Raw genomic sequence first — 15,942 nt, 5'->3', positions numbered from 1 at the left:
TGAAGGGTTCAGAAGTGGTTGGAAACAGCGCCGTGTTGTGTGTGATTCATCGACTGAGGTGTTGTCATCTAATGTCTTTAATGAGTATCTTTCAACTAGTTAATCACTGTTCTGCCGAAAGTCAGAGTAAATGTATCATCAAAGCACATGCATATGTTACCATCTACCGCCTTGAGATTCACTTTTGTGCGGGCATTCACAAAGAAAACACATTAGAATCAATGGAAAATCACACAAAACAAATATAGACAAACAACCGAAGTGCAAAAGACAGCAAACTGTGCAAATACAACAAGATAAAAGAAGAAGATAATAAATAAAGAATAATTATCAACAACAGGAGTTGTAGAGTCCTTGAAGCGAATCCGTATGTTGTGGTTCAGCTCAGAGTTGGGTTTGAGTGAAGTTGAATGAAGGGATTGGTTTGGTTGCCAGAGGATTTATTTCTCTACTTTTTTTCTGTTATTTTGGGATCCTTTTATGGTATTTTTGGCTTTGATACTTTGTGACGTTGGGATCTCAAATGTCCCTTAAACCTGTGCCAGCCTTTCAGCTCCACACCCAGTATATGGATCAATCTTTCTAAATTGTATTTAATTTCTCCTACTGCCCACTCACCTCTGTCTTCTCCAGCCTTTGACCTTTCCCAGCCACCTGGCTTCACCTATTACTTTCCATCTAGCCTCCTTCCCCTTCCCCCACTTTTTCATTCTGGCATCTTCCCCCTTCCTTCTCAGTCCAAAGAAAGAAGGGTCTTGGCCCGAAACGTCAACTGTTTACTCTTTTCCATGGATACTGTCTGACCTGCTGGGTTCCTCCAGCATTTTGTGTGTGTTGCTTGGATTTCCAGCATCTGCAGAATTTATCTTTGTCATACGTCAATCATCCTGGGGGGGGGGAAACGGGTCTCCACCATCACGTGACACACTGGTGTTCTCTGCTGCCCCCTTTGGCCCCTTTTGGAACTCCAGCCCTAGTGAAGCTGAAGCTGAATTAATTTCACTCCATAGATGCTGCCCAACCTGCTGAGTTCCTCGCGCATTTTGTGTGTTGCTCTGGATTTCCAACATCTGTAGTCTTTCTTGGGTTAATGTATTTAAATTTTAATCAGTTAATTTAATTTGAGCTTTTTAATCCAATCTCTGAAAGAATTTTGAACTAAGGACTTTAAATTGAGAAGTAAAGCTTTAATTGTGGAGAATGACATGATTTTTTAGCCAACGAGTGTTTGATCATTGTGGGGAATTAGAGATAAAAAGTTGCCTTGAAGATGAAGTTGTCTAATTTTAAATCAATTAAGCTTTAAATAAAAGTTTTAGCTCAATGTACAGTTAAGAACTCAAACACGAGGAAACTATCTCTTCTTTAGTCCTGACGAAGGGTCTCGGCCCAAAACATCGACTGTACTTCTTTCTATAGATGCTGCCTGGCCTGCAGCATTCCACCAGCATTTTGTGTGTGTTGTTGTACAGATAAGAAATAGTCTTTGTTCCATGCACCTTAAATTTGCGTTGTTTGGCATTGATTCAAACATTCATTAAATATGGAGTATAGTTCACCAGAGTGTCTTCTGCAGATGTAGTTTATTCTGTTTGAAAGCCACTTCCATCCGTTTAAAGTTTGCAGTGCTCTTTTCCCATTGGCTGGCTTACGGGCGCAAAGAAGCCCATCTCCAGTTCTGGGCACCCTGGGAGTATAAAAGGTGGCATGTGCAGTGGTTCAAAGGGGGTGGGACAAGAAGGAAAGGAATTATATTGACTTGACTCAGAAATGGGGATACTATGCTTAATTTTATCTTGCTGGGTGTGTAGATTTTGTCATCATTATGAAACGGCTAAACACGTTCTTTTACAATGTGACACATACAAGGTTGAAAGAAAGCAAATGCAGGCTGCACTAGTTTTCATTTAAAAACTTTACTAAATTATGGAAGTGACTCTAATTCAGACTATTGTCTTTCATTATTTACAATCTGTAGGGCTTTTTGGGGTAAAATTTAGTTTTCATTTGATAAAGAGCTAGTAGGGGTTTTATTTCCCAACTCTCCACACCACACTCCAGACCAGCTGGTGGCAGTAATGCACCTTTAAGTTGGGCCACGAACCGCCATTAAAAGTCAGAGGAGGAAGTAGAAGAAGAAGGGTTTGTTGTCTTCCTCTCCCACCACCCATGGGTCCCGACTTCGGGCTGAATTTGCAACCAGCCCTGAAGGACCACTGAGATAGAGCATTTCCGACATAGATGGCACCCCGCCCCCCCCCCCCCCCCCCCACGGTTTTACAGCATGCTTGCTTCTTGGTTTTAATAATTCGGGGGTGTTTAGCAGAGTATCCGTTCATTTAAAGGGTAACTGAATGTACAGTGTAGTGATTTTGGGTCCCTTAGACAAACACTTGTTTAGCTAGATACCTGATTTAGTGTTTCACTGTTTGTTTGTTAAATACCTCACATAACTATTTTTAAATCTCTGTCCCCATTCCATTGATTGGATCCTCGAACCTGCCCTCCCACGTTACAGAGAGCAACAGTCCGGTTTAACCTCCACACACACAGTGGTTGTCAAGGAAAAAGGAGGCATAAACTCCATAGTGTAAGACCACAAGACGCAGGAGCAGAATTAGGCCATTCTGTCCATCGAGTCTGCTCCACCATTCCATCATGGCTGATTTATTATCCCACTCAACCCCATTCTCCTGCTTTCTCCCCGTAACCTTTGACAACCTTACTAATCAAGAATCTATCAACTTCCACTTTAAATATATCCAATGACTCGGTCTTCGCAGCTGTCTGTGACAGTGAATCCAAACAGCAGTGGTAACTGAATCCCGATGCTCCAACTGCCTTTTGAAGGTGTCCTTGATGTTCCTCCCAGAGGGGTGAATTCCCAAGCAGGGGTAATATTGGGGCATTCTGATAACAACAATGACCATCTATGTGTTCCTACCACCCGGAGGCTCTGGATCCTCGATATACAAGCCCAGGTCTCCTCCTTTGCTGTATGAGGTATTGTGTCTGATTTAAAGTCACAGAATCACAGACAACACAAAAACAGGCTATTCGGCCCGACTCATCCATACTAACCAAGCTGCCATTGGATTGGGTGTAGAATGGCTATTTTCCTTGTAGACTTATTTTCCTATCTTGCTTGTATTTTTATACAATCTCCTATATGAATGCAATTGTTCAGTGAAATCTCCAGTAATTACATCCACAGTTGCTTCTGTATTTTCCTAGAAACTAATTACTTTTCCGCAGCAGATGTCACACCACATGAATCTGTCTATTCCAGTGGTTAATTGTTATCACTGGCACATTGTTATCTCTACTCTGACCACAACTTATTTTTCCCCTCATGTTTTCCCTCTTTAATAAAACAATTGTAAGCAGTAAGTTTTATGCTTCACTCTTGATCTGTGAAGAACGTTTGGATCAGAAAAGCATCTGGACCCAAAAATGCCCATTCTGCCTCTTTCAGAGCCGGAGGACTTCAGCTTCCTAACTTTCCTTGGAGAACTTTAACTGGTGAGAATTACCCAGTCCAATCTGTCAGACAATTTTATCGTGAGACCATGAGACCATAAGACATAGGAGCAGAACTAGGCCATTTGTCCCATCAAGTCTGGTCCTCTGTCTGTAAGGAGTTTGTTTGCTTTCCTCCTGCATTTCAGTGATGTACGGGTCAGTAAGTTAATTGGTCACAGGGGTGTAATTTGGGTGGTGTGGACTCGTTGGGCTGGAAGGGGCCTGTTGGTGTATCTCCAACTATGAATAAAATAAATTCAGGGATTGAAACAAATACTGCAATGTTTCTGATATAATCTTTATGTTAGCATTTTTACTGCTATAGAAGATGTTATAAAAAGTTGTAAATGTGACTACATTATGTTTATAAAATCACGAGGGGCATAAAGAAAGTAGCTGGTAATAGATATTCATTTCTCCCCAGGGCAGGATGCCCCAAAACATGGGGGAAAGGGTTAATGTTGAGAGGGTAAAGTTTTAAAAGGGACTTGAGGGGCAATTTTTTTCACAGAGGACTGGGCTGCCAGAGGAGGTGGTTGAGGCTGGTGCAGTAACAACATTCAGAAGACATTTGGGTGGGTAGGTGGACAGGACAGGTTAGTGCAGGGGTGCCCAACCTTTTTCATAGCATGGACCCCTCCCGTTAATCGAGGGGTCTGTGGACCCCAGGTGTAGTGCTACATAGTATTGCGCACCAGCATAGCAGTTGGCACAACTGCTTCAGCGACCTCTAATCAGGGTGTGATTTCTGCTGCTGTCCGTGAGGAGTTTGTACGATCTCTGTGTGTTCCCTCCGGGTGCTCCGGTTTCCTCCCACATCACAGAGACGCACCGGTTAGGGTTACTGAGTTGAGGGCATGCTACATTGGCACCAGAAGCATGGCGACAGTGGCAAGCGGGACCCAGCATGTTGGTTAGGAACCACGTTGGGTTAGAAACGCAAAACAATATGTTTCACTGAACATGTGACAAGTGAAGCTAATCTCTTTAGAACAGGGGTTCCCAAACTTTTTTATACCATGGACCAATACCATTAACTGCTCTTAAGTCCACAGCTCTTAAGTGGGGGAAACTTGCTTTAGATGTATGAGGGGTGATTGATAAGTTCCTGGCCTAAGGTAGAAGGAGTCAACTTTAGAAAACCTAGCACATTTATTTTTCCTACATTTACACACTTAGTCCAACAGTTGTGGAGCATACGGATCCCTTCTTTGTAGGAGTCGGCGTCTTGGACCTCTAGAAGTGGTCCACAGCATGGGTGATTGATAAGTCCGTGGCCTAAGGCTGAAGGAGATGAGTTATTAACTTCAAACTTTCTGCATTTTCAGTCAGAGTTAACCTGCAGGTGCACGTAACGAGAGCTGTACAGCTCTTCTCCTTCTACCTTAGGCCACGAACATATCAATCACCCCTGCTGTGGACCACCTGGAGGTCCAAGACGCTCTCGTTACATGCACGTGCAGTTCAACTCTTTGAGTGATAATGCAGAAAGTTTGAAGTTAATAACTCATCTCCTCCTACCTTAGGCCACAAACTTATCAATCACCCCTGCTGTGGACCACTTCTAAAAAGAAGGGATCCGTATGTTCCACGACCGCTGGACTAAGTGTGTAAATGTAGGAGGGGACTATGTTGGAAAATAAATGTGCTCGGTTTTCTAAAATTGACTCCTTCTGCCTTAGGCCATGAACTTATCAATCACCCCTGATATATGTGCCAAACAACGGCTGCCTTGGTCAGCATGGATGAGGTGGGCCGAATGGCCTGTTTCCGTACTGTTTTACTCTATTTGACTCAGTACCAACATGGTATAATAATGATAATAATTATTATTACTTTATTGATCCTGATTGGGAAATTATTTCAGGTGAAGAAGCAATGGACAGTGAGTTATAAATGATGCTTGGAGCAGACAATGGGTTGAAGGAAGACAATGGCCAAAAGCAGCAGGTATGAACGGTCAAAGTACCAGGTCAGAAACAGAATCAGAATCAGGTTTATTATCACCGGCATGTGCCGTAAAATTTGTTAACTTAGCAGCAGCAGTTCAATGCAATACATACTATAGAAGAAGAAGAAAAATAATAATAAAATAATAGTAATAATAAATAAATAAGCCAATTACAGTATATTGAATAGATTAAACATTGTGCAAAAAAACCAGAAATTATATAAATTAGAAAAGTGAGGTAGTGTCCATGGGTTCAATGTCCGTTTAGGAATCAGATGGCAGAGGGGGAGAAGCTTTTCCTGAAAGAGTAATCTTTCAAAAGTTGTCAAGTGTTATCTTTGAGACAGACAGATAACTGGATAGAAACTGTTAATTAATTCTAGCAGGAATGCACCAGAGAGATACAGCTCACAAAAGGGGACATTAGTTAAATCAATAAGGAATGGACTCTCTGAGATGAGAAGTTGACTGTCCCTGAGTCTACCTGTTACAACACGAGCAGCAGAAAAGCTGAAACAGTGACAAGGGGATGGCATGGTACTGGAGTGGCATTGGCACCGGGAAGTGAGATTCTGTTGGGCAGAATTCTCCAGGGAGGATGTAGGCAGAATTGCTAAGGATTAGAAATGACAAATAGTTCAGGAGATCATCAGAGAAATTGTCTTACTGTCTTGCCTGCTGATGGGAAGATTAGTGTGTGAGGGTGAAAATTAGGGCCGAAGTGTTGAGGATTAATACCTCGGGAAACAGTTAGTGATGTGCAGTCCATGTACAGTGGCCACTAATTAGGTAGTGTACCTCATGTACCTAATAAAATGGCCACTGAGCATCTTTCTGTATGTCATTGGTCTTCTGCTGCTGTAGCCCACCCACTTCATGGTTCAGTGTGTTATCCGTTCGGAGAAGCTGTGCTGCACATCACTGTTGTAACTTGTGGTTATTTCAGTTACTGTCATCGTGAACCTGTTTACTCATTCTGGAGAAAAAAAAGGATCAGCCATGATTGAATGGCGGAGCAGACTCGATGGGCCAAATGGCCTAATTCTGCTCCTATGTCTTATGGTCTTATTCTCCTCTGACCTCTCTCATTAACATGGTGTTTTCGCCCACAGAACTGCCGCTCTCCGGATATTTTTTGTTTCTCGCACCATTCTCTGTAAACTCTGGAGAATATTGGTACATCCTCCCCACCATCGGTGGAATTTATAGGAGACACTGCCTCTGTGAGACGTCATCCATCTTCAAAGATCCCCACTTCACCTTCTTGCAATTAGCGTTGGGCAGGAGGTACAGAAGCCTGAAGTCCCATACCACCACCGGGTCAAGAACAGCCTTTAAACACTCAGTTCTTGAACCAACCAGCAAAACCTAATCACTACAGTTTAGCAACACTATGACCACTTTGCATTAAAAGTGACTTTTACTTTTGTTCTTGGTATTTCTTTCACAGGTAAAGCCCTCCCCACCACTGGGCACATCTACATGAAATGTATCAGTGCAGCATCCATCACCTGGGACACCAGCACGCAGAACATGCTCTCGCCTCACTGCTGCCATCAATAGGAAGGTACAGGAGCAACAAGACCCACAGCACCATATTCTGGAACATTACCTCTCAATCATCAGGCTCTTGAAACAAAGGGAATAACTTCACTTAACCTCACTTGCCCTGTATTTGAAGTGTTCCCACAATCTATAGACTCATTTTGAAGGTCTCTCATCTCATAGAAACATAGAAAACCTACAGCTCAATACAGGCCCTTCAGCCCACAAAGTTGTGCCGAACATGTCCCTACCTTAGAAAATACTAGGCTTACATATAGCCCTCTATTTTTTCTAAGCTCCATGTACCTATCCAAAAGTCTCTTAAAAGACCCTATCGTTTCCGCCTCCACCATCGCTGCCGGCAGCCCAGTCCGCACACACCAATTTCTGCGTAAAAAACGTATCCCTGACATCTCCTCTGTACCTACTCCCCAGCGCCTTAAACCTGTGTCCTCTTGTGGCAACCATTTCAGCCCTAGGAAAAAGCCTCTGACTATCCACACGATCAATGCCTCTCATCATCTTATACACCTTTATCAGGTCATGTTCTTGATATTTATTGCTATTTATTTCAGAATCAGAATCAGCTTTATTACCACCGGCATATTACTTTAGCAGCAGCAGCAGTTCAATGCAATACATAATCTAGCAGAGAAAAAAATAACAATAAATAAAAAATTTTAAAATAGAAATAAATAAATAAATAAATTCGTTATGTATATTGAATAGATTTTAAAGAGTGCAAAAACAGAAATACTGTATATTAAAAAAAAAGTGAGGCAGTGTCCAAAGATTCAATATCCATTTTGGAATCGGATGGCAGAGGGGAAGAAGCTGTTCCTGAATCGCTGATTGTGTGCCTTCAGGCTTCTGTACCTCCTACCTGATGGTAACAGTGAGAAAAGGGCATGCCCTGGGCACCGGAGGTCCTTAATAATGGATGCCGCCTTTTTGAGACACTGCTCCCTAAAGATGTCCTGGGTACTTTGTAGGCTAGTGTCCAAGATGGAGCTGACTAGATTTACAACCCTCTGCAGCTTCTTTCAGTCCTGTGCAGTAGCCCCTCCATACCAGACAGTGACGCAGCCTGTCAGAATGCTCTCCACGGTACAACTATAGAAGTTTTTGAGTGTATTTGTTGACATGAAAGCTCTTCAAACTCCTAACAAATTACAGTCACTGTCTTGCCTTCTTTATAACTGCATCGATATGTTGGGACCAGGTTATTATTATTATTGTTGTATTTCAGTTTGTTGTCTTCTGCACCCTGGTTGACCAGGGTGCAGTCTTTCCACTGTGGTCATTATTCTATCATCGATTTATTGAGTATGCCCACAAGTAAAGGAATCTCAGGGTTGTATATGGACTTTGATAATAAATTTACTTTGAATGTTAGCTTACTGTGAATGCCTCTTACACGATGCCTGTGGTGCTGCTGCAGGTAAGTTTTTCATTGGACCTGTGCAGACACGCACAATGAACCTGACTTTGACTTTCTCAATGTAAAATCAAAGAGACTCGTTGATCAAAGTCACTGGAGTGACTCTGAAGCTGACGAATATAGAAGTCTATGTTCTGCAAAACAAGCCGGCATCATATCTGGAGACACTCCTGGAAGGAGAGGCTCGTCAACCCACTGGACAATCACATTTTGGAAACCCTCGGATCAATGGCAACTCAATACGGTTTCAACAGTTACAATGGCATTGTTTACTTTGATACTTTGGGATGACAATGCTTCCAGTGAGTTACAGAGAGAGTTTTCAAAGTCCTGGATCTTCACACCAACAAGCCAGACACTCAAGTCTGAATGTTAATCATCACCGTCTCTGAGCTGTATTCACGCGTCTGCAGACATCTCAGGTCAATTGGGTGTTTCCTGGCTTGTAATCTGCCCCAGTCTGCAGCTCATTATTCTGAGCTGCATTTTAAATTCAAGCTGCAATCCACATTCTGATGGATTTGCTGTTGAAATTAATATTTGCTATGTTCTATAACTCCAGAAACCTATTGAATATGCCCTGACAAAACCAGCACCACAGGGGGAATCAGAGAGAAATCACACGCTGGTGCTTGTGACCTGGAGGAAAGAAACTGCGGCCAGTGAAGGAAAATAGACTGTGCCACAACTTGGAAGGACAGTTTATTGACTTTATTTAAGAATTACCTATTTTCGCAAGCTCCAAGACGACCACAAGCTTGTCATGATTTGGAGGTTTGCATGCCTCAGTGAGCAGAAGCGCTTTGCTGGCTGAAGTCAAGCTTCAAGCGTCGGCTCTTGGTAGGGTCACCCATGCAAACAGGTCAAAGGGTGAACAACCCTGGCTGGTCAAACAAAACTGTTATGGAAACGGCAATGAAGGAGCCCTCTACATCTGAGTGGCCAAGGACAGACAGAGATGGAGGACCTTCATTGCTGCCCTAAATGCCAGTGGTATAATGGGCATTAACTGGGTATTCTTACACATAATGGGATATAGTTCTTTTGGACTTGATTTGATGTAAGATAAAACTGAGCAACTCAATCATAAACTTCATAAGGGTGAAGTTTTTTTCTAAAAGCACATGGAGAACGGGGAAAAAGGAATCACATTCTCCACACGAGATATGCTGGAAATCTTGAACGACAGCCTCAAAATGCTGGAGGAACCCAGCAGGCCAGGCAGCACCTACGGAGGGGAATAAACGGTTGGTGTTTCAGGCCGGTACCCTTCATCAGGACTAGAAAGAAAGGGAGAAGAATCCAGAAGGAGGAGGTTGGGGGGGGGGCGGGGAAGATAGATAGAAGGTGGTAGATGAAGCCATGTGGCTGGGAAAGGTAAAGGGCTGGAGAGGAAAGAATCTTACTGGAGAGGAGAGTGGACCATAGGAGGAGGGGACCCAGGGGGAGCTGACAGAAGGGTGAGAAGAGGTAAGAAGAGGGAAAGGTGCTGGATTCTTTTCTTCCGGAAGAAGAAATCGATGTTCATGCCATCAGATTGGAGGTCACCCAGACAGGATATAAGGTGTTGTTCCTCCACCCTGAGGGTGGCCTCATCCTGGCACACACGTCAGAACCGGAATGGGAATGGAATTAATATGTTTATTCACTGGTAGCTTACTTGCAGGAGCACCAAAAGCATAGAGTGTCGGATAAACAGCGTTCACAAGAAAAACATGAATTAAGTATTGATTATACACAACTTTTTACAAGAAAGAGTACAATTAGAGCAAGAATAAACAAGCTCCACTGTCGTGCAAAGTGGTCATAGTGTATCCACACTGAAGTAACGATCAGGGTTGTGCAGGATGGTTAAAGAGCTGAATGGTCCAAGGGAAGCAGCTGGTGGTGTAGGACTTCAGCTGGTTCAACGTCAGATGCCAAGGAGGAGATGCACAGGTGTGAGGTAGATCTGCTGGGTGAGGGGGGGGGGGGGGTCGCAACATCAACCTCACACTCGGTGTCAGGATCTCCCAAGGAAACGATGGTGGGCTTGAGGAAGGGGAAGTCAAAGGAAGAGACACTGGTCCTGAGGGGTCAGAGGTGGAGAGAGGGAGCAGTTCCAGGTTCCTGGGTGTCAACCTCCTGGTGTCATCTGCAAATTCACAGAAGGTGTCTGGAGCTGTGAGGGAAGTGGGCATCCTTGGAGACCCTGAGCCAGTGTTAGTTGTCTAGGAGGAGGAGATGTTGTCCCCAATCAGCTTTGACGCTGATCCGCCAGTGAGGAAGCTGACCATCCTGTTGCAGAGGGAGGTACAGAAGCCCCTGGTTTAGGAGCTTGGTGATTAACACTGAGGGGATGATGGTATTAAATACCAAGATGTGATTTTTAAAAAAAAATCCTAAATAAACTTTATTCATAGTAAAAATATCATTTACAATAAACGGTGCAATGCCCTTTCATATTTACACTGACCGACATGCCCTGTGTCAAGTTCTATCACATTCAGGAACCAGAATCAGGTTCACTCTCACTGGCATGAGATGTGTTGTTTGCAATTCATAATGAAAACGATCAATTACAACAAGGAATATATTTTAAATTTAAATGAAACAGGTAGTGCAAAAAAAAGAATATTGGGGTGGTGTACTTCGGTTCGTTGTCCTTTCAGAGATCTGATGGCGGAGGGGAAGAAGCTGTTGCTGAAGCCTTAAAACCAGTAGGGCTGTGGCCCCTGGGGTGGTACACTACCACGGTAACTGAGGGGCTTCTTCACCCAAGGTAGCCCCTCCCCGTTCGGCAGCAGAGAACCCTACATTGCGGTCCTCCCCTACCGAACCTAAGTGCGCTGCCCCGGGATGTCCTCTGTCGGATGTGAGCCGGCGTTTCTGTGTTTCGGAAGTAGCGTGCCGGCGGCGAAACACGCGGGGCATCTCCGAGGCGTGCGCCAGTCTCTCTGCCCCCACTCCGTGCAAAACGGTGCGCTACTGGCGGTGTAGCTGTGTGACCCGTCGAAGAAGGTCACGCTGCCCCCTCCCCCCCGTGTTTGCCCCCTGCCGCCGGCACACTCAACGTCGCTGCCACACTGTCAGGGAGGGAGTGTGAGGAGTTTCGGGTGCGGTTTCAGCTGCGTTCAGACAGCGGAGCGCTGGGCAAGGTGAGCCGGGGGGGACGTGAGGGGTTGTGTATTTTGTTTGTGGTTTGTATTTTAAACCCCGACTTCTCTCTGTTAACTCCCCCCCCCCCCCCCCAAGTCATTCACTTATTCAGTAGAGTGGAGAATTCTCCCCGTTAAATGCTGTGTGTAGCTTTATTGCCGAGGTCATGTTGGTTTTCGAGTGAACGAGTCCTGATGAAGGGTCTCGGCGCGAAGCTGCGACTGTTTATTCGTTTCCATAGACCCCCCTCCAGCATTTTGTGAGTGTCGCCCGGCTTTGTGGTCTGTTTGCCCTTTGGTACGGTTCCCTTGTGCGGGACCCAGGGCTGGTGTCCCTCTCCCCGGAGAGCCGGGTTCGAGCCTGACCTCGGGCGCTGGAAGAGTTTGCACGCTCTCCTTGAACCGCGCCTTTCGGCCCGTCCCGTTTATACCAACCAAGGTGCCTGTCTAAACTAGTCCCATTTGCCTGCAATTTGGACCATGTTCTGCAGTGTGCACTCGCTGTTCTCAGGCAAATAAACATAATGCACTTGAAGCAACACACACAAAATGCTGGTGGAACGCAGCAGGCCAGGCAGCAACTATAGGGACAGGCAGCTGTCGACGTTTCGGGCCGAGACCCTTCGGCAGGACTAACGGAAAAAAGAGATAGTAAGAGATTTGAAAAGGGGAGGGGGAGACTCGAAATGATAGGAGAAGACAGGAGGAGAAGGGATGAAGCCTGGAGCTGGGAGATTGATTGGCAAAAGGGATACACAGCTGGAGAAGGGGGAGTATCATAGGACGGAAGGCCTTGGAAGAAGGAAAGAGGGAGGGGAGCACCAGAGGGAGATGGAGAGCAGGCAAGGAGTGATTGTGAGAGGGAAAGAGAAAAAAAGATGTGCTTGGTGGGATCTCGTTGGAGTTGGCAGAAGTTACAGAGAATTATATGTTGGACACAGAGGCTGGTGGGGGTGGTAGGTGAGGACAAGAGGAACCCTCTCTCTATTGGGGTGGCAGGAGGATGGGGTGATGGCAGATGTGCGTGAAATGGGAGAGATGCTTTTGAGGGCAGAGTTGATGGTGGACGAAGGGAAGCCCCTTTCTTTAAAAAGGGAAGACATCTCCTTCGTCCTGGAATGAAAGGCCTCATCCTGAGAGCAGATGCGGCGGAGACGGAGGAAATGAGAGAAGGGGATAGCATTTTTACAAGTAAAAGGGTGGGAAGACGAATCATGAGCTTATAGTAGACATCAGTAGATAAGCTGTCTCCAGAGATAGAGACAGAGAGATCAAGGAGGGGGAGGGAGGGAGCTGTCGGAAATGGACCAGGTAAATTTGAGGGCAGGTTGGAAGTTGGAGGCAAAGTTTACCAGCCTCCAGCCTCTGTGTCCAACATATAATTCTCCGTAACTTCCACCATCTCCAATGGGATCGCACCACCAAGCACATCTTTCCTTCCCCCCTTTTTCTGCTTTCCGCAGGGATTGCTCCCTACGCGACTCCCTTGTCCATTCGTCCCCCCCATCCCTTCCCACCAATCTCCCTCCTGGCACTTATCCTTGTAAGCAGAACAAGTGCCACACCTGCCCATACACTTCCTCCCTCACCATCATTCAGGGCCCCAGACAGTCCTTCCAGGTGAGGCGACACTTCACCTGTGAGTCGGCTGGTGTGGTATACTGCGTCCGGTGCTCCCGGTGCGGCCTTTTATATATCGGCGAGACCCGACACAGACTGGGAGACCGTTTCACTGAACACCTACGCTCGGTCCGCCAGAAAAACCAGGATCTCCCAGTGGCCACACATTTTAATTCCACGTCCCATTCCCATTCTGATGTGTCTATCCATAGCCGCCTCTGCTGTCAAGATGAAGCCACACTCAGGTTGGAGGAACAACATCTTATATTCTCTCTGGGTAGACTCCAACCTTGATGAACATCGCCCCTTCTTACCCCATCCCTAATTTTTAATTTTTATTTTTTTCCTCTCTTTCTCTCTCACAATAACTCCTTGCCTGCTCTCCATCTTTCTCTGGTGCTCCCCTCTCCCTTTCTTTCTTCCAAGACCTTCCGTCCTATGATACTCCCCTTTCTCTAGCCTTGTATCCCTTTTGCCAATCAACTTTCCAGCTCTAGGCTTCATCCCTCCCCCTCCTGTCTTCTCCTATCATTTCGGGTCTCCCCCTCCCCCTCCCACTTTCAAGTCTCTTACTATCTCTTTTTCCCGTTAGTCCTGACGAAGGGTCTCAACCCAAAACGTCGACTGTACTTCTCCCTATAGATGCTGCCTGGCCCGCTGCGTTCAGCATTTTGTGTGTGTGCGTTGTTTGAATTTCCAGCATCTGCAGATTTCCTCGTGTAACGCACTGGAATGCCGGTCATATTACTTGGCCCAGGGAGTTGGTTTACGGTGTTCATCACCGCTATCCCCACCCCGAGCGCGAACGCCGAGGACGCACTGTGGGAGCGCTTTATAGTAAAAGCAGCTCTCTGCAAAACGAGCAACCGGAGCATCTCTCGGCACGTGCAGGAGACCTCGCATGGTATTGATTGTTTTTATTGTGCCTCTTATCTGCTTATTTGTGTTTTTATGCCATATCGCGTCTAGAATAACAATCATTTTGTTCTTGTACTGAAGAATCGCAAACAATCCTGAATCTCTCCAAACCAACTTTTCCTTATCCACCTACTTACCCAAACATCTTTTAAGTGTTACTCTCCCTCTCAACCATATCCTCTAGCAGCTCACCCCAGCTTCCCAAACCCCTTTGTGTGCTAGTCACCTCTTGGGTCCTTTTAAAACTTGCCCCCCTCATCTTAAACCTATGCTCTGTAGCCTTGGACTCTTCAATCCTGGGGTTAAAAAAAAGACTGTGACCACTTTATGTAATCTGATAAACGTCTATAAACTTTGCTCTGGGGAAAACAGTCCCAGCTTAGCCAATCTCTTCTCAGTGGCAACCAGTCAGAATTCCATGTCCCTGTCTGCCCTGCTCATTCTGGTCCCTCGTAAACACAAGAGATTCTGCAGATGCTGGCAATCTTGAGCAACCCATAAATTGCTGGAGGAAATCTAACAGGTCAGGCGGCATCTATGGAGAGGAATAAACGGGCAGGATGTGCACAGGTGGTGAACGTGTGAAATTCATTGCCGCAGACGATGTTACGTGACCACAGTTTCGATTCCTGTGGGCGTCACGTGACATTAGTTTCGTTTACTAAGTGCGACTTATTCACGGTCTTGTTTTGCTGGAAGTTAGTAGTTTCGATTCTTGTGCACGTCACTTGATGACGTATACCGACGGTATGAAAAGAGAAACGCAGATTGCTGCAGGGCTTGTTCGTTAAGGAGTCGACGGAAAGAGAGAGAGAGAGAGAGAGACGGTGAAGATTGCAGACTTCAGGTTATTAGGGGACAGCTCATGATCGAGAGGGGTAAAGTCTAATGCTTACCCTGTAGCGATGTGCTACCTACAGAGCTAGAAACAACGACACGCAGTCGGTAAGTCGTTTCGAGACTAGTTTATTCAAACTTTGCGGCGCTGGCATTTAATCCCTAGCGCCCACCCTCTCCGGGCGGAAATGACGTTGGAGGTGCATTACCAAAGTCTCTCCCTGCACGTGGGCTATTTGTGAGCCGGTTCGCCTGCGCAGAAAGTGGGTCACCACATAACCCCCCCCCCCCCCCAGAACCGGCGATACAACCCCCAATATCCACAGTCTGGATCAGTCTCTGTTTGGGAGGTCTGCCTCTGCGCCGCGGTGCCTGAACCTCGACCGGCTGCGCCAAGTCCACATGGGCTGGTTTGAGTCGGTCCACTGTGAAAACTTCCTCTTTCTCCCCAATGTCCAGAATGTACGTGGACCCGTTGTTGTTGATCACCTTGAACGGCCCCTCGTACGGCCGCTGTAGCAGTGCCTGGTGTCCGCCCCTTCGTACAAACACAAACTTACAGTTCTGCAGATTTTTGGGTACATGGGTCGGGGTCCGTCCGTGCTGTGAAGTTGGTACGGGGGCCAGGTTGCCGAGCCTTTCGCATAGTCTGTCCAGGACTGCTGTGGGTTCTTCCTCTTGCCCCCTTGGGGCTGGTATGAACTCTCCTGGGATGGCCAGGGGCGCGCCGTACACCAACTCGGCCGACGAGGTGTGAAGATCCTCTTTGGGCGCTGTGCGAAGTCCAAGCAGGACCCAGAGAAGCTCATCCACCCAGTTAGGTCCTCTCAGGCGGGCCATGAGAGCCGACTTCAACTGACGGTGGAAGCGTTCCACTAGTCCGTTCAACTGTGGGTGGTAGGCAGTAGTGTGGTGTAGCTGCGTTCCCTACAGGCTTGCCACAGCCGACCACAGGCTGGAGGTGAACTGGG

This window comes from Hemitrygon akajei, chromosome 27, assembly GCF_048418815.1.
Source record: "Hemitrygon akajei chromosome 27, sHemAka1.3, whole genome shotgun sequence".
In the NCBI taxonomy this organism is placed as follows: Eukaryota; Metazoa; Chordata; class Chondrichthyes; order Myliobatiformes; family Dasyatidae; genus Hemitrygon; species Hemitrygon akajei.
This window is presented reverse-complemented; position numbering follows the sequence as displayed.